Source organism: Diabrotica virgifera, chromosome 6 (genome assembly GCF_917563875.1).
Source record: "Diabrotica virgifera virgifera chromosome 6, PGI_DIABVI_V3a".
NCBI classification, from domain to species: Eukaryota; Metazoa; Arthropoda; class Insecta; order Coleoptera; family Chrysomelidae; genus Diabrotica; species Diabrotica virgifera.
This window is the reverse complement of record NC_065448.1, coordinates 189000034-189020535: the sequence shown is the minus strand read 5'-3', so window position 1 is coordinate 189020535 and position 20502 is coordinate 189000034. Positions and strand designations below refer to the sequence as shown.

The 20502-nt window shown below is 33.6% G+C and overlaps 1 protein-coding gene and 1 non-coding gene across 5 annotated transcripts in view; one reads left to right on the top strand and one right to left on the bottom strand.

Moving 5' to 3' along the window:
• The window catches only part of LOC114328052 (uncharacterized), a 314894-nt gene that overhangs the window by 64787 nt on the left and 229605 nt on the right, over nt 1-20502 (top strand). For 2 of the 4 annotated variants that reach the window (XM_028276797.2, XM_028276796.2), the window contains exon 1: nt 17353-17550. The exons of 1 other annotated variant lie outside the window; for it this stretch is intronic. The gene's annotated coding sequence lies outside the window, so the exon portion shown is untranslated. Of the gene's footprint in view, nt 1-17350; nt 17551-20502 lie in introns of those variants that run through there. One more of the 4 variants, XM_028276795.2, reaches the window with a different exon arrangement.
• On the bottom strand, nt 8108-8179 carry Trnaf-gaa (transfer RNA phenylalanine (anticodon GAA)). Its single transcript has one exon. It is a non-coding gene; the product is annotated as a tRNA-Phe (tRNA).

Here is a 20502-nt window from a genome sequence, read left to right as displayed (position 1 = left end):
AATGTGTGCCGAATATGTCCTGTGCCGAAAAAGGAAACAAAGAATCTTTACCAGAAACGCCAAATATAATTAGATACTGATGCAAAGACCGAAATTTCCCAAAAAGATGTGAAACAAGGAATAAACAAATTAAAAGATAGAAAGTTACCAAGGGAATATCAAACAACAAATGAACTCTTAAAATATGGAGCTGACTACCTTGTGCATCAACTGCAACTTCTTAATTATAAAATAATCACCACGAACAAAATACCAGATGAATGGACCAGCGATCATGCTGATGTTCTTCAGGAAAGGAGATAAGAAAGACCACAATAATTATCGAGCAGTAAATCTTTTAAATACAAAGCTTAAATTGACAACAAGAATAATAGCGTCAAAAACAAATGAACGAATAACTCTGCAAAAGAAGTAGCAAGGATTTCCGACAGGAAGATCATTCACGAATGCAGTTTTTGTAATAAGACAAATAAAAGAAAAGTCGCTGGAATATAACAAACCAGCATGTACAGTCCGTCTAATTTATTTACCGTTGCACGTCATTATCTACGCCAGAGATCTAAGTTGACATAGTTGCCAAAGTATAAAAAAATCCTGAATCCATTTTAAATCAAATAGACCACATAATTATTGTAAACATGGATTATACAACAAACGAAATTAATATTCAATGTAAATAAATAAAAACTTTAGAAATAGAAAACAAGAATTAAGTTGTAATTTTACGTTAAAGTAAATAATAAAAACAGTAAATATAATAAAACAAATACTTACAGTAAAGAATATAAACAAATATGAAGTGTCTTCACCGCAACTGTCAAATAAATGTTACCAATTTATTCTAAAATGTCACCTTCGTTCGATTACAGTTACAGTGTGTTCCGAGCAAAATGTGCCTCATAAAAACGCTTTATAATCCATTTATAAAAATTAAATGAAACATATTATTGTGTATTTATTTAGGTTAACATTAATAGAAATCTTCAAATCTTATTTCTACGCGTATATAATAAAATATGTCTAGTGGCTGTAATTCCAGTGTACTAGGCAAAATGATTCTAAAAAAGAACACAACTACCGCCTAAATATTTCGTGTTGGTATCATGTGACGTCACAGGCTATGACGCAGATGACGTGCAACGGTAAGTAAATTAGACGAAGTATATGTGAATGAGAGATTTGAAGAAAGCATTTGGTAGAATGAGAATTCGGGACGAGGTACATATATTCTATGAAAAGGGAATATCACTGGATTTAGTAAAACCATTGACTATATAATATAACACGGCTATGGTAAGATTTAAAGGAAAACTGTGGCAGCTTATCAAGTATGAATCTGGCATTAGGCAAGGAGTTTCGTGGAGCCCATTAATATTTGATCTGATAATGGATGACACCATAAATTAAAAAAAAAAGAATAGAGTATAGAATGGAGAAAAAGGAAATAAAGGTAATATGCTACGCCGTCGAAGCCATAACAGCCGAAAATCAAGATGACTTACAAAGATTAATTAAAGAATTCGAAAACACGGCGCTCATATACAACATGAGACGATGTAACCTGGTCGTAAATAACAAAATAATAGAACAAGTAATGGAATAGGAATATTGTGACGTAAACCAGGATATATAAATCAACAATAAGACCGATAATGACGTATACAGCGGAAACAAGGGCAGATACCGCGAAAACACAAAGACTGATGGAATTAGCAGAAATAGAAGTCTTACTAAAAATAAACCAATCTCAAAAAAAAAATGTGTGTGTACTTTGTACGCACGTAAGAAGTTATACTTCTATTATAATATAATTTCAACGAAATAAATATACCTACTTAACAGTTACAATACAAAAAATTAAAAATAATTACCAAATATTAACCCAAACTTAACAATGCCAAATATTAAAAAAAAAGAAAAAAGTATAAATTGTCCGGGATTTGAACCCGCAATCTCGCGATTTTTTTATCTCTGGTCCAATGCTCTACCAACAAGGCCATCAAGGCGCATGCTGGTACCTTTCAGATATACATAATTATACATCACGGTGACAAGTGAAATATAAAAATAGATGTTTTATTATTTTACGCCCAAGGAAGACAAATCCAAAGACACAAAATTATAATAAAAAACCTTTTAAACCACATTTTTCAAATTGCGCAAGTTGTATTATTAATATTAATGTTAATAAATGAAATATAAATATTTTGACGTTTCACAATTTGACAATTCACTTTTAACTGCAGTGCCTTAAGAATTTTAGATCACTAGTGCCTTAAAGTAGCATTTTTAACACTCCTATGGAGTCCTAAAAATTGCATTTTTATCACGTTTGTAGAAAAATATATTTAAAAACACTAATATATTCTTTCCACGGCTTTTCTGGACTGATATATACATAAATTAAAACATTTTGAAGTATAACTTCAAAAATATACTATGAAAACTATTTAAAAAGGCAGTATAACTATTAACTTACCTTTGTTGTTTCTCTTCCCACAAATTTTAAAACGCAACAACCATACATAACCAAACCGTCAACCGTCCAAACCACAGCTGCGCTACAGCTGCCATATTGGATAATTTTTGACATGTCATTTGAACATCCAATCAGAACAAAGTTATAATGCGCATGCGCCCGGATCGTAGGTTTTAACATATAAAAATTCACCCTCATATCGCGCGTAAAGAAGTATAACTTCAAAAATTTTTTGTTATACAACAAACAAGGATTTTCATAATTGGTATTAGCTAAATTAATAGGTATTAACACACTATACGATCAATTGAGGTTTGATAGTACGATCCATTTAAAAATTGGCTTTATATTCCCCCAATACACCGCCCTTTTTTGAAGAATATTACAAAAGTCTTAAAAATGGTTTTATCTGCTTCGTTTGAGCGAATCTACCAGTTTCTAAAAATTTTCAGCGTGCAGGTTGGGTGCCTTTCCGCACGCAACACACCTAAAGTACCTAGCTCTAGCGTGGTTATGTTTTTTTATTGCAAAGCTATAATGTTTAATTGTAATAAAATCATTATAGCCAAGCGCCGGGTTCTTTGGAGAAAATAATCCCTTGAGATTTTTTTCCATAATCGCCCACGCGAAAAGTGGTCCAAATTTTTTTTAACAATTTTTATTAATCAAATTGCAAAAATCAATATTTTTGGCTCGGACAATTTTTTCTAAGATTTTTCGGACCATTCTAGACAGAAAAGGTCTGTTGTAATTGTTCTCTAAAGTTGATCGTGTTCGAGTTATAAGCAATTTAAAATTTGAAAAACGCGAAAATTGACATTTTTAAGACTTAATAACTCGGTTAAAAATCATTATTGTAAAAGTCAGAAAGTGACTAAATCAAATTTAAAGCTCTTCTTCATGATCCTGAAGAAATTTGTGTCATTAATTTATTACTAAGCTGTTATTTTTATTTATTAATAATGAGCGGTAAGATCGTATTGACGCGGCTGTAAATGTGAGTGCGAGTGAGATTCGCCATTGGACTGCCTGAATGGCATCCCTTTCGCACTCATCATGGACGGCCGTCTAATACGTGCATGGCGCTCATCATTTTTACTTAAAAATAACAGCTTAGTAATCAAATAATGACAAAAATTTCTTCAGGATCTTGTAGGGGGGGCTTTAAACTTTTATTTAGTCACTTTCTGACTTTCGCACGAAAATCGCTTTTTTTTTTCGTTTTTTTCAATTTTAAAATGCTTTTAGCTCGAAAACTATCAACTTCAGATAAAAATTATAAGAGACCTTTTTTATCCAGAATAGTCCAAACAACCTAAAAACCCAACCATTTATCCGGTCCAAAAATATTGATTTTTGCAATTAGATTTAAAAAAAAAAGTTAAAAAAATTTGGACCACTTTTTGAGCGACTTCTTGAATCTTATTCTGGAATGCCTCACCAATGCGATTATGCAAAAAAATCTCATGTGAGTATTAAAGACAGCCAAAGTAGTTTGATGAGCAGTATTCAGCCTCTAACTATAAACTTATGTAAAGATCGTATAATAGACAGCACCGACTCTGATAGTGATGATGATACAGGATTACCGACTTACACTATGACATTAAAAAAGAAAGCTGTAATTCCATTAAAAGATTTCCAAAAAAATAGTCTAATTGACAGTACTGATTCTGACACTGACGATGAGACAAATGCTCAAAACTACAAAAAAAAAACAAATGAGAAAAACAAAAAAAAATAAAAATAAAACTCCAAAAGGAAATAAAATGGTAGGACGTATTCGATGGACCGAAAAGGAAATTTTTTTTTTTTTTTTTTTATTTAAGAAAGACAAAGTCGCATCCACCCGAAGGTTATTAGCGACATTTCTGTAACATTTGTAACAAGATTAAATCAAAAATTGGTAAACATTAATTACAATTTGTAAACAATTAAACCTTTGGAGCAATAATTGGATTCCACGCACTAACACTTTATTTTTGAAATGAACTTTCAGATCGCTAGCGACACTCCGACACTCTCTTTCTGATACATCATTAGTGATAGCGTTACGCGCACCAGTACTCTGCTTGTTCCTATATCCTTCTATGCCTATGTGAGATGGTATCCACAGGAAGATTCTTCTGAAACTTTCTTGAGCTTCCATTAGTTCGGCCTTGATTCTTTTCTCAATGGGGTGTTTGTGGTATATATTTTGCATAGCTTTGACTATGCTAAGAGAGTCGGAAAGGACTAGACAACAGGGGAGGTTTTTAATATTTACACGTTTGATGGCTTTAAACAAACCAAAGAGCTCTGCAGTATAGATGCTGGAATTTAGAGAAAGATGTTGGAGCATAGCTAGGCGATGGATAAATCCATCAATATTCTTTTGAAGTAGAAACTTAAATCTTAATGTTGACTTAATTGAGATGTGTCACTTTCCCAGTCCGATGCCTCCTCACTACCAAGGTATTTATGAATTTTTTTCCTTAAGGACGTGATTTTGCGTTTTATAGATCTTTCCTTTAAATGGGGGTAAACTTCAATGAGCATATCGGTTAAGGCTTCTAGGTCTGTGGTATATTCTTTAATCGTGGCTATATGATCTGTTGATCCCGTGATATTCGTTAGGAGCATGTCAAGTTGATCAAAGTTTAGAGGGAAAGGTCGAGGGTGATTTTCTATGAAGTTTTTGGCAGGGTCAAGTAAGAGAGAAAATGAGCGTTCAGAAGTGCTTGCTGAACTAATTTTAGCTTTTTTAGATTTTGCTTGGACTTTAGACGGTGGAAAAATGTTACGTTCTTTTGAAGATGGGTCTGCTTTAGGTGAAATAATTTCATCAAAGTTACGTTTTGGTTGATTGATTATGTGACTGTCCTTATTTGATGCATCTAATTTGTTCGGTATCCTCGGGACATTAGAAATAGACATTTGTTCACACTGAGAAGGGTTTGTATCATTGGGTGCTTGCGAAGATATATTTGTTGCGCTGGATACCGATGCTTCATTGTTTTGGTTAGTGTTTAGTTGAGCTAGTGGTTCGGAGCAATGGGATGCAATGTGACCTGGCTTCTTGCATCTAAAGCAAACTAAACTGTCTTGAGAAATGAATATTCTATATATCGTGTTGTCAAAAACAAGAGTAAATATCTCTGGTAGTGTTAGACTGTGAGGACTGATATAGATTTGTCTTCGAAAACTAAGGATGTGATTGTACTCAGGCATAGAAGCACTAATTTTGAGGAATGTCATGGGGGAGACAGGAACTATGCCGATTTTTTGTAACTCATTGATTAGCAAGTCGTGCGGTATTGAAGGACATACGCCGGAGAGCACAAGTCGTTCCGCAGGTGTAACTAACCTTCTCGCTCTGACAATTTCACCTTGTATTTCTATTTGACCATGATTATTCATAAAATCATCCACCATTTGTTTACTGGATAAATACATACATATGCGATTATTAGATAATCTAGAAGAGAAGATTATATTTTTCGGTTGAATTATATTTCCAAGTGGGAGAAGGTAGTCTTGAAGTTTGGTGTTTTCTAAGGCACTAAAGATAATTCCTTGGGACTTTAAAGGAAATTGCACTCTCGACGCTGCCAAAGAGTATGACTGTGGTGCGTTTATTTGACTTTGATGGTCTTGTATTGTAGAACTGTTGTGTGATTCCATGTTTGAATTCATTTCGATAAACGTTAAGTGAAAAGTAAGTCCGACCCTGTACACCTGCAAAAACAGGTATATGGGTCTTTACTAAAAGTGGTTATTTTGCTGGTAAAACTGGATTTGTTTATTGACAACAATAACAAATAATTGCAATTTGCTGACTTCAATGCTAATTTAACTGGATATTAGGTAACGAGCTTGTACACTTACAGTTTGTTTCCATATATCACTGAGATTCACAATTTATAACTTATATTAAACTTTGTTAATATTAAAAATATTCGGAGCCCACATTGAATACAACATTATAGTTATCGATGCAGGACCGGTCTCCGAAAAGGAAAAATTGTTTGTAAAGAAATTCTTTGCAAAACATATATATCAAAATTTTTTTAACAATTTTTTTTTTTAATCTAATTGCAAAAATCAACATTTTTGGACCGGATAAATGGTTGGGTTTTTAGGTTTTCTGGACCATTCTGGATACAAAAGTCTCTTATAATTTTTCTCTAAAGTTAATCGTTTTCGAGGTAAAAGCATTTTAAAATTGAAAAAACGAAAAATGGCGATTTTCAAGGCTTAATAACTCGGTTAAAAGTCATTACTATGAAAGTCAGAAAATAACCAAATCAAAGTTTAAAGCCCCCCCCCCCTACAAGGTCCTGAATGAATTTTTGTCATTATTTGATTACTAAGCTGTTATTTTTAAGTAACAATAATAAGCGCCATGCTCGTATTAGGCGGCCGTCCATGATGAGTGCGAAAGAGATGCCATTCAGGCAGTCCAATGGCGCATCTCACTCGCACTTACATTTACAGCCTCGTCAATACGATCTTACCACTCATTATTAATAATTAAAAATAACAGCTTAGTAATACATCAATGACTCAAATTTCTTCAGGATCATGAAGGTGGGGGGGGGGGGGGGGGGGGTTTATATTTGATTTAGTCACTTTCTGACTTTCATAATAATCATTTTTAACAGAGTTATTAAGTCTTAAAAATGGCCATTTTCGCGGTTTTCATATTTTAAATTGCTTATAACTCGAACACGATCAACTTTAGAGCAAAATTGTAAGACACCTTTTCTGTCCGGAATGGTCCTAAAAATCTAAAAAAAATCACCGAGCCGCAAATTATGATTTTTGAAATTTCATTAAAAAAAATTAAAAAAAAAAATGGACCACTTTTCACGTGGGCGACTTCTTGAACCTTATTCTGTGGTGTCTCACGATTGTGATTATGCAAAAAATCTCATGGGAATATTTTTTCCAACGAACCCGCCGTTTTCGCCTTGTTTATTATATGTAAAATAAAATAAATTATTTTTGTCGGACAAAAAGATTGAAAATGGACAATCGTCGAGTCCGACACCCGCAAAATGTCAATCTAGTGCGGCACAGTTTTGTTATTACATAATTTTCAATTGCAAGTACCTACCCACTTATAATTACTTGCAAAAGTTTGTCGATATCTTGTCCAACAAATTTACAACCTCGTTTCTTTAGTCCGACAACGTCAATATGTTAATTATGGCAGGTTAGATTTCGCGATTACAAAAGTCATAATTTTAATTTTGTTAAGTTTCAAATAAAACATGTTTACTAAAAAAGTAAATGGCCGACAAAAAATAAAAAAAAACTTATAAAAACGGATTTTTTTTCCTTAATTTTTGAATTTGGTATAATAGCGCGCGCAACAAAACGAGCCGAATAAGTGCTCAGACAAGGAAAGAAAAAGGATAGATAACTCTCATTAATAAGCCTTCGCAAAGTGACTTATTTTTAAATAAAAAAGAATGTGTGTGTTCTTTGTACGCACGTAAGAATTTATACTTCTATTATATGATTTCAACGAAATAAATATACTTTCAAAGGGTTATTTGTATTTTATTTAAAGATTAAACTAATTTTTGCTTACTATTTTCCAAAATTTTTTATTAAAACAATACCAAAAATTAAAAAAAAAATAGAAAACACACGGATTCGAACCGGGGACCTCTCGATCTTCAGTCAGACGCTCTACCACTGAGCTATACTCCCTTTGCTTTGACAGGTTACAAGATTTCACATACATACTGACAAATTTAATAGACCATAAGTGAAGTATACCAAAAAAAACTTAAATATACTTACTATTATTATAAAATATCTTATTCCCAAGGAAGACAAATCCAAAGACACAAAAATTATAATAAATATATTTATTGAAAACACTAATAATATATTCTTTTCACGCACACCTTATTTGCGCTACATAACTTAAAAGATGTAGCGACTAATACCATCCTGTCGGTGTGCGCATGCGCCAGGGAATGTAAAAATTCACCCTCGTACCTAAAGAAGTATAACTTCAAAAATTATTTAATTTATTAGTACTAATTTATGCATAACATATTGCATCTATCTTCTACAGGATTATAATAGTGGAACTAGATAGAGGAAATAAACGGACATAGGGTCCTCAAACAGTCGTACCAGGTGAGGTAATAGACACAGATGACATAACAGACCCAAGTTGACCGATAATTTTAAATGAGAGCTTACGGAAAATCTTCTGAAAGATATTCCAAATACCTATTCAGTTAATAAGTACCAATTTTGTTCGGGTTTAGCTTAATTTTGATGAATAAATTAAATAATTGTAAAATTTTAGTTTGTCATTAATCAATAATGATTTAGACGTCCGCCTATGGTTATTTGTCAAAAAAGACGACATTGGCGTAAAAACCACTAGAGAAGAACACGTCATCTTTTGACAAATAAACATAGTCAAACATTTGAATCTTAAAATTAATCTTAATTAATTGAAACTAATTTATCGGACTGGCTATCTGATACCTAATTTTTATCCGACAGTGCTATATTTGGATAAAGGTCCCTCCAACCAGGCCCCCGCTATCATATGTGCAAAGTGTGCAACGCACACTGGCGCCATCCTTTTAGGGGCAAGAAAACCCAGGGTCAAAAACTGAATAAAAAATTTACAAAAATAAAATAAAATTTAAAACGAAAGTTGAGAAATTAAACCGGATTAGATATAAATACACACGAAATATATTTAAATTAAGTGATTGCGATCTTTTAAAACGTTGTTTTGTTCTTGAAGAACATAACAACGGACATATCAGCATAATAAGGATATAGACTCCAATCATTTGTCCCCAACAAATATATAGACACATATAATATAGGATATAGACTCCAACCAATTTCATTAATTAAAGCGTTAAAGTTATTTTCATCACATGATGATACTGACCCCATAAGTGTTTTACAATATTATTTGAAAACAATTTAATCTCCACCCTTCCAAACATAAGCATCTCACTAAGAATTCTTTTGACATTGCCTGCATCTGTAGCTTTTAGCACAGACTTTGCGAATTTATAAACAAAAACAAAATTTTCGTTGAAAATCATTAAACATCATTTAAGGACAATGCTTCAAGAAAGAAATTTTTGGTGATATAAATTTTATCAATGTACCTAATTAATGAATTTGAACGGAAAATACGGCGATACCGTGTAATTTTCAGGGTCCCCACCGAATTGCATGAAAATTTGGATTTAGCTACTACTTCACTTTACTTTAAAGTTGGACTTGCAGTTGTTTGCTTTTGATTGGGGTGTGAAAGTTACCCCTTCTCGGGAGTGAAAAATATAGGTTTAAAATAAGTCCGAAATGGATAAACTGACTAAATCTAAGCAAGCTTTGTTCTATAGAGTTTTGTAACTAAATCAATACTTTTCGAGTTATTTACGAGTGAAAATGTTTATTTTTAAACAAAATAACAGGTTTTTTAGCGGTTTTTCGCAAATATCCCAAAAACTAAGTATTTTATGGAAAAAAACATTGTTATCAAAAATTTAGCTGATAAAAGAACGAAAAAATTCGCGAAGTCTATTTTACATAAGAAAAAGGAAAAGACGAAAAGCCCCAGATACAAAGTTTACTACATAATATAATTAAATAATAAAAAAAAACTAAGATAAAAGTAACAAATAGTATTTAAATCTAAGACTTTTCGTTCAACGAAACTGCTTTCTGGCAGCATCCTAAATCTTTGGCTTTTAAAATTTATAAGCACAGAGACGACGAATATAGAAGAAAGCGGAGAGGACACGGTCATCTATCCACTATCTTTTCGTCTAGGAAAAGGTCCGAAAGGCAGTTTTGAGTACTCAAAATCTGAGTAAAGATGAAAATCTAAATCGACAGTTTTTGTTTTTATTTGATTCAGAGTTGGACCACCATCTCCAGACAGCTGTTTCTGCCTCCTCAGGCTTTATCAATGGAGCTATGCTGTCTTTGCTTGGAAACTGTCTTTTCCGTTTATTCTATCTAGTAAAAGCAGAATTGAAGCTCATGAAAAATACGTTCTTATTCGTCAAATTCCAAATCAAATATTTCAACGTGAAATAACTAAAAAATAAAGCGCTTTTCGGAGAAAACTCATTACAACTTATTATGACTGCTAAAGTTCAGTTTTTTGCCTTATCTCAAGCACCTACCTAAAATACCTACTTACCTTCAAAAAAATAAATAAATAAACATGAACCAAAATGGCTTAAGGGGCGCCAAAATCCTTTTTGCACACAGGCGCGAGTAGTTCTTACGGGGGCCCTGCCTCCAACCTATCACTTGTGTTTTGTGTCCGAAATTTTGTAATGGCAACAAATAATCTGCCAAAATTTTAACATATTTCCGTTATCGGACTAAAGAAACGAGGCTGTATATTTGTGGGACAATAGCTCGACAAACTTTCGTAATTAATTATAATTACTTTCAATTTAAAATTAACATTAATTTGTAATAACAAAACTGTATCGCGCTAAAGTGACATCTTGAGGGTGTCGGACTCGACGATCTCTCCCTCTTTTTTGACCGACAAAAATAATTTATTTTATTTTAACGTATAACTTTTGATTAAAATTGAAAATTATAGTTTTGCAATAACAAAACTTAACCGCGATAGAGCTTGAGGTTTAAGTGTTGTGCGTGCGGAAACGCGTCCATCCTGCACTCTGAAAATTTTTGGAAATGGTAAACTCGCTCAAACGAAGCAGTTAAACTCGGTGGCACCCAAAATCCCGATAGCCAAAATCCCGACAGCCAAAATCCCGACGGCCAAAATACCGACATGCAACAATCCTCGCATAAGTAAAAATTCCGACCACTACATTTAGAATATTTATTGTTTCCTTTTCAAATGCAATACCAAATCATATTATAGAGTATGTATTGAAATTGAAAAATCATTACTTACTAATAAGTACGGGTACTAATTATTATGTATTTTAAAAGAAAAAATTATTTTAACACTTTCTTTTATAATATAAAAGCTATACTTACTGAAATGGAAGGTTGTAAGTGACATGATAATACACATAGTTTCAAAAGTTAGGTATCATCCCTCGTATTCACGATGTTTACGCTTTTATAAATCCGTATCTTTATCACATAGTTAATGGGCCTTTTTTATAAAAAATATACCATTTTTGGTTTTTTATTTTATTTGATTACCCATTTAATTGACCTGGTTTTGCCAAGGTGTAAACATTTGAAAAATTAATTCTGGTGAAATTTTTGAAAACGTGATTAAAAATGAATCGTACTTTAATTTTTGAGTTGGACCGTATAAGAATTATCGATTTAGTTGAAGAAGCGGTTTCGTGGAGGAAGTGGGTGTTTCTCAGAGTGATGTCTCGTGGATATGAAATAGGTTTCTGGAGACAAACTCGATACAGAATAGAGCTCGGTCTGGTAGACCCCGAGTTACCAATGATATATCAGAATGGACCCTAGTTCAGCTAGTTGTGCAGCTCTTGTTGGCTCTCGCCACACACAAATTCGCCGGTTATCACTATTTAAACAGATTCTGGTCTCGTCTGAAAAAAGCACAAAATTACAAAACAGTTGGGGGAGCTCTATATGTTCTTGAGCCCACTGGAGGTGGTCCAAAATATGTTTAGGTTGTAGCTGAGGAACTCTTATTGGTCGACGACTCCTCAAACCTGAGTCTAAAATTCTTCTTCTTATTGCAGCCAACGATAGTCTGACTCCTGTAGCATGCCTGAATTCCCTTTGGAGGGCTGGTACAGACATAGAAGAATTTCTACGGATGGAAATTCTCATATATCTATTCTGTCGATCATTGGTAACTCGGGGTCTACCAGACGGAGCTCTATTCTGTATCGAGTTTGTCTCCAGAAACCTATTTCATATCCGTGAGACATCACTCTGAGAAACACCCACTTCCTCCACGAAACCGCTTCTTCAACTAAATCGATTATTCTTATACGGTCCAACTCAGAAATTAAAGTACGATTCATTTTTAATCACGTTTTCAAAAATTTCACCAGAATAAATTTTTCAAATGTTTACACCTTGGCAAAACCAGATCAATTAAATGGGTAATCAAATAAAATAAAAAACCAAAAATGGTACATTTTTTATAAAAAAGAGCCATTAAATATGTGATAAAGATACGGATTTACAAAAGCGTTAACAGGGGTGATGCCTAACTTTTGAAACTATGTGTATCTATTATATGAAAATAAACTTGAATTCAGGATTTGATTATACATATATTATTGGACTATATAGTGGCAAAAAAAATAATTGAATTAATATACCCATGTTAGAAATTTTGTTAAAAATATTAGTTCAAATTAAATGGTAAATACTGTTGTATAGTAACAAAAAAAAAACAGATGACCATAAACAAAAAACAAGAAATAAATATAATAATTATATGTTAAAAAGAAACTTATCAAACCTGTCGGGATTCTCGCCTGTCGGGATTGTGGCTGTCGGGATTTTGGGGTAGACCCGTTAAAACAATGTGTAAGACTTTTGTAATCATTTTCAAAAAAGAATAGTTTACTGGGAATGGGGAATATTAGGATATTCCTAATTTGAAAAATCACTTAAAAAAGTTATTTAGTAGGTATACCATTTGTATTCCATGAACATGTTCATGTTGATTATCCGTCAATTAAACCACTTACACTATTTTATAACATAATTGACGCAATTTGAGCAGTGATAATATATAGAATGTTTCGGTTCAGATTTTATACAAAAAGGTCTGGCGTTATTATATCGAGGTCAAAAATGTTTTACTTTTGAATCAAGGTCGCAGTGAATCGTGGAAGAGAAATTTTATAAGATTTACCGAAGATGTTGATTCACAACTGGTGTGATATCAAATAATTTACGATATAGGTAATTATGGAAATTAATTTTTATTTGACTTAAAATGTGACCAAGCTTGTTTTTGGGTAAAAACCGTTTTAAATAAGAATTTATATAGGTTCATTGTTAAAGTTCATGAGAAGATTTATAGGTAAACAAAAATCTGTTCTGCTGTTGCATCAAGTATTTACTACATTTAGAGCAGTGTTCGCGTTAAAATGCTGAGGGGGTTGCGAAATGATTTAAAAACAAAAATTGATGTACCGGGTGTCCCAATAAGAATGGCTCTCCGCCATATCTAAGGAACCGTTTATAGTATAGCTTTGAGAAAAAAAATATTTATAACAAAAGTTGCCTCGGGAAAAGCCTGGATATTATTTTTATAATTGTAGGCTCACAGCAGCTAGAGGGCGGAATTGAATATCAAAAATTAAAAAATCAAAATTTTACAAAATATGCCTAACGAAAGGGCACAGGAAATCCGATCATCGTATTCTTCATCAAATTCTGCGCATATTTAATTTCACAATTTTAAGTCTACCTTTCCAAATAAGAGGTGGGGTGAGTGGGAACCTTGTTATGAAAAAATGGCTGTAAGTCCGGTTCTGCTAAATCGAGTTTTGCAAACTTGGTGTTGTTGAAAACATCTCTTTTTCGTCAATGTAAGAGTTATAATTTCGAAACAGCCTATTAAGTAATATGTCAGCTAGGAGGCGTTATTTAATTATTTTCAGGAATCTAGTTTTGTTTGGAAAATATTAAATACAAGTATGCATTTTTAATCCTGTATTACAAAATTAGATCAAATTAGCAATAGAATATCTAAAACCGCATGTAGATATGTTTTTTCTATCTCTAGATATCTTAACAAACGTTTAAATTTTAAATATAACTGTTACTGTCACCGGTAAACGAAGTTAAGGAAAGGTAGTGTGCTGTGAAAAAAATCATTTTTTAGATGTCAACCTGTATTAATTAAAACAACCATAGGACAAACAGCACTATAAAATTTAACAAAGGAATAAAAACAACTACTTAGTGACGACTTAAATGTTCAAGTTATGGCTCATAATTTTCGATGCAAGTATTTTTTACAGTTTAAGAGTATATATTATTGAACAACTATTGAACAACATGGCGTTTTCACGAAATGCGCGGGACAACCCATGAAATTCGTATTCTGCCAATGCTTCTTCTGCCATCTATCTTTCCTTGCATTATAAGTCGCAGGATGCCATATTTCTTGCCCCGCATCACATGTCCGAGACAGCGTAAATTTCTTTCTTTAATTGGAAGTTCAACTTCTTCTCTTTTCTTATTCTTCTCAGTACTTTATTGTTCGTAACTCTATCTTCCCAGGAATCCATCATAATAATTCTTCTATATGGTTGTTTTTAATAATTTTCATAAACTTCGTCTTTTTAATATTGAGAAAAAGTGTCCGTACTCCCTACTACACCTGACTATTTTACTCATGACTTTTTGCAGGTCTTGTAAACTATCGGCTATTATTACTGTATCATTTGCATATCTGATGTTGTTAACTAAGACTCCATTTACTCTTATCCCAAGGGGTTCGTCTTCAGAATAAGCGTTAAATAATAGAGGTGACAGTATGCAGCCTTGCCGAATTACCTGAGATAATGTTTTGGATGCAGCTTAAAAAAACTATTTACAGCTACTGCCTCAAAGTAGCTATGATGATTGCCAACCTCCGTAGCGGAGATGGCACCTGAAGAAGAAAGGGCTAGATGGGACCGATATTTCTCCACATTACCTATATTACAGAGCTACTTTTACGATTTGAGGCAACACCCTATGCACTAGGTACATATCCAGAAAATTTTTGTTTCAGCAGAACTATAGGGGATCGCAAATATTTTGTGTTTAGCAAGTTTTTAAGTAAGGACTGTAGAGGAGGGCTGCAAATTTTTCTTGATCGCTCTACTCTGTACTGCGACACCTATGGAATGGCGCTGAACACAAAAAAAGAACAAAAATCATGATGGTTGTAAGAAAAAGATTGAAGACGAAACAATATACGTCAAAGCAAAAGTTTTAGAGAAAGTACCCCCATACAATTATTTGGGGTGTGAACTAAATGAACAATGGAACCGCAAGCGCATCGATATAAAACGACGCGTACAGATTGCCAGAAACGCTTTCAATAAGATGAAATCAGTATTACGCAATGTAAAATTGAGAATAGAAATTATACCTAGATTACTGGGATGATATGTATTCTCTGTCCTTTTATATGGAGTTGAAGCCTTGACAATTAAGGACGCAACGCACACAAAATTTCAATGTAAAACGAATCATATTTAACTTGTTTTTATTTTTTTTTTGTATTTTGTGGTAGTCAGTGTTATCACCTCTAGTCCTTATGCAAGCTACAGTTTGCGTGAGCACGCTCCTAATCAAATTATCAACATTTTTTTGTGGTAGGTTGCTCCATCCTTTAAAAGCAGCTTTTACTAGCCGTGCGGTGTTTTGTGGATTATCCCGGCGAGCTCTAAATTTTCTTTTAAACATATCCCACAAACACTCTCGGAGGATCAAAGGATTAAGCTCGGGTGGGCAAGCAGGCCACTCCAAACAAGGGATACCTTCTACTTCAATGATGTCTGTAGTCACTCTAATGGTATGTAGAGGTTCATTATCATGTAATAAAATAAAATTGTTTTCTATTTCATCTCTCCAGAGCCTGACTACAGCTTATCAACATACCTGTAAGCAGTTGTAGTTGATTGGATGAAAATTAAAGAAGTTTTTTTACGGATCATAATTCCTCTCCAGAACATTACACTTCCCGTTGTATATTTGTGAACATATCTGACAGTTTTCATTCTTGCTTGTCTTCCTCGACCTCTAAGTACACGATTTAAGAACCTCTAAGACCTCTAAAACCTCTAAGACCTCTAAGAACCCATAACTGTCTCCTGCTGTATACTTCTTGGTGCGAACTCTTCTTCTTATTGTTTCAACGGAAAGAGTTACACCTGTAGCTTCCAAAAGCTGCCTTTGGAGCTGCAAGTGAGAAATGGTTGGGTGTCTTCCAGCTGACTGGACAATTAAACGATCGTGTAGAGCCGTTATTACCTTTGGCGACTTTCCCTTGCTTTATTTTTGAGCTTTCCTAGTTCCTGTTACCTAGCATATGTTTTGGACAGAACGCCCTCTATTACGCCTAGCTCTGCAGCTATGTCCATCTGAGAACATTACTTTCTCCACAAGACCAATAATCTTTCCTCGTTGTAAGTTGTATAACCCCACATGAGACATATTTTCGTTTTTGGACGCAAAAGTTAGTTTATTTATTTTCGTTCAACTTGCAACTCAAGCAATTAATCTACACTGTACCGGGCTGTACTATCCGATTGTCTTATATATTTATTTATTTTGAATAAAAACCTTTAATCTTCGCAACAATAGCAAGTTTTTTCAAAAGAAATAAATATTACTTTAAAATACAGGGTGATTCCATATAAGTTTGTGGGTGTGTATGTGTATATTGTAGTAGTTAACTTTTTCATTAATGAATCGACAACGTTATCAAATATATCGTTAAAATATAATACATCAAGAGTCAATTAGCTTAATCATATATTTTAATTTTCTTATTTATATAATAATATATTTTTTAACTTATCTTTTATATTTTTGGTTTGTATAAATGTTTAACAAAGTAAAAAGAAAATGTTATTTTCATAATATGTACAGTATGATTTTTCCACACAAAAACAACATCTCCTAAATATTTTTAAACGTACCGGATATGCTAAAACTTTCTTAAAAATATATAAAATTTTCGGCATTACTCAGCCAGCACACTCTAAAAAAATAAAGGGAAATCCCGGTGTAAAACAGACTTGGGGAGTCATCGGCATCGATATGAAGTAAACAAACCACATCGCTGATATGTACCTTCCTGCAGTGGGCAGTCCTGTCACGGACCAGTGACCCAATGACCTGGATTCTTGAAGACTATCGTTAACGTCTTCAGCTTGACTGAAACGTACCAAGTCTGTTTTAGCATTAAATCCGACAAGTGCTAGAGAGTGGCTGTTAGTATCTAGTGTAGTCTGGCTGTGCGCGTGACAGTAATTTACGTATTTGAAAATGGACATGATTTATGTATGTTATTAACATTTTAAAGTAAAAAATTCGTTGGTTTACCAGAATGGCTTTGGAGTAACTTATTTTTAGTCAGGGTAAGTTTATTCAAATCTTTATAAACTGATTTAGTCAATTACAGGTATTATAGTTGAATGAAAAGTTTAGTATAGTAGGTATTCGAAGAAATCCCACAAAACTTATCATTTCTAACTTCTTACATATTTTTTAATATTAATTGAAGAAAATATGTGAACATAAATTAACAGTTGTTATAAAAATTTAATTATTATTTTTGCGAGTTTATTTACCTTTACCATTTCAAAAATATAAATTGTATATTACAATATTTTAATTTAATTCATTAGAATATCTATAATTTCGATGAACTAGGTAGGCTATTATATTACTTAAGACAGCTGTCACTAAAACCGGTTTTCACAAGGTACAACTTTTGTATCGGACTAGAAAAACTTTTCTTCTTCTTCATGTGCTTGATCCTTTAAGGACATTGGCGATCATCATGGCCCATTTAACTCTGTCTGCAACGGTTCTGAATAGTTCTATTGTGGTTTTTCCACTCCATTGCTTTAAAATTTTCAACCAGGATGTGCGTTGTCTCGCCGGTCCTCTCTTTCCTTCCACTTTCCCTGCTATAACTAATCGCACCAAATCATAATTTTTATTTCTTAGTATGTGACCAAAGTAGCTCATACTTCTTTCCTTCATGTCTGGTTGTTAAGTGTTTGTTTTTCTTTTTCTATCTTTCTTAATAGTTCCGCGTTTGTTACGTGCTATGTCCATGTTATTTTCCATACTCTTCAATAACACCACATTTCAAAGCAAGTCTTTTTTCTGTTGCGTCCTTAATTGCCCAGGCTTCAACTCCATGTAAAAGGACATAGAATACATAGCATCTCACTAATCTTTTATATCGATGCGCTTGCGGGTCCATTGTTCAATTAGTTCACACCCCAAATAATTGTATGGAGGTACTTTCTCTAAAGCTTTTCCTTTAACGTATATTGTTTCGTATTCAATCATTTTGAAAAAAAAAGAGTTCATCATGGATATATTTTCCTGGTGTAAGAAATTTAGCAGTCTTTGCCTCATTCATTTTTTTGCCATATCCATATTTGCCCATTGCTACTTCTATATCATCTTGCTTAAGAGCAAACAGTAGCGATCAACAGGTAGCAACAAACGCGGTCCAAGATTGCGAAAGTTCTGCGAACTTTCAAAAGTGAGGCAACAGTGCGTCGGTAATTCGACACAGACAGTGACGTTTATACTATCAAAAATAATAATTTTTATACACATAGGCGTGAAAGGTTGCCAAGTCATTGACGTCCGATTTCTTGTTATACAACAATCGATTTTTAGTAGTTCCAATGTGACACAAAACTAGAAACGGGATAAAAAAGTTTATTTGAAGAAAGTTTATTTTTGTCTATCTTAACTCGCGAGTAGTCGCGCGGTGAGATAGAATCTCAATTTTTATCCTTTTTCGGGATAACTTGATGAAAAATTTTGCAATTTTTAAAAAATTTCGTAAGTGCCTCGAGGAAGGGTGTAGTAATGCGTAGGAATTTTTTTTTCTTCTTCTTCTTTTTGTGGAATTTATGGCTTTGGGGAGAGCCAATTAGATTTAACCCGAGAGTAGTCGCGCCGTTAGATAGAATCTCACATTTCATCCTTTTTCGTAATACAGTAAAACCTGTCCGTAACGGCCACTAAAAATGAAAGAACTATTGGCCGATATAGAAAGGTGGACGGTATTGCCAGTTTTTGTAGTCTACATATAATTGGTTTGGGAAATTTTTAAACTGGCCGTTAGGACAGGTGGCCGATGTTGGCAGGTGGCCGTTAACACAGGTTTTACTGTACAGTAAAATTTGTCAGTAACGGCCACTAAAAATGAAAGAACTATTGGCCGATATAGAAAGGTGGACGGTATTGCCAGTTTTTGTAGTCTACATATAATTGGTTTGGGAAATTTTTAAACTGGTCGTTAGGACAGGTGGCCGATGTTGGAATGTGGCCGTTAACACAGGTTTTTTTAATAAAATTGTTAGAAATATATATTTTCAATATAAAAAGTAGATAAAAAGAGTACAAAATAAAAATTTGTTTTAAATTCGTATTTTGAGATAGAATCTCACACGCGACTATCGACGTTACAGAAGTGAGCGCAACTACTCCCGGGTTAATTGCGGTACAGGCTCCTTTTTGCAATATTTTATTTAGTTATAGAGTAATTTCCACATACTTCTTTAACATATTTCTAAAATTGGGCTCTGTACCGCCATTTTTTATTATATTACGAATATGTGTGCCAAATATCTCGACAAAATATTCAAAATTACAGCCGCAATCTTGGAACGCGTTTGTTGCTACCTGTTGATCGCTACTGTGTGCTCTTAAAGCCAAGTTTCGCATTAAGGTCGCCCATAATAATTATTGTGTAATTGTGTAGTATGCAATACTTTTTATAGGTCATCATAAAATTTTTCAATTTCTTTATCTGAGTGACTAGTCGGAGCACATGTCTGGATTTTCATTTAGTCTGAAGATAAGGTACACAATCCTGGGACTTATACTGTTTATTTTAGTTATATTTTGGTGTTGCTTTCTATGTATAATGAGATCTATTCCACCATTTGAACTAACTCTTTCTCCTCTAAAACGAGTGTCTCGATTTAAGAGTAATTTGAGCTTCTGCTCTTTGTCTTATTTCGCTTAGTTCCATCATCTTCTGATCCGATATAAGAGTTCTGACATTATATGAGGTGACATGCATTTGTCGTTCTTTGTGGTAACCTGATTTTTCCGGGGATTTTTAGCACCCTTTGTTCCAACCCTTTTTTAGCCGATACCTTGGTTGAGGGTATAGGAACCACCGGAGACTGAGGGTCGTTCAGTAGGTACGTCTTTCATGGAAATTTGCCTTTGGGGTTGTAAGCCATTAAACTGCCATGCTTGACTAGTGCGTGTTGCCGAGTTGGTTTGGATGTGGAGGGAGGAAAGGGTGGAGATGGGAATTTTCTGCG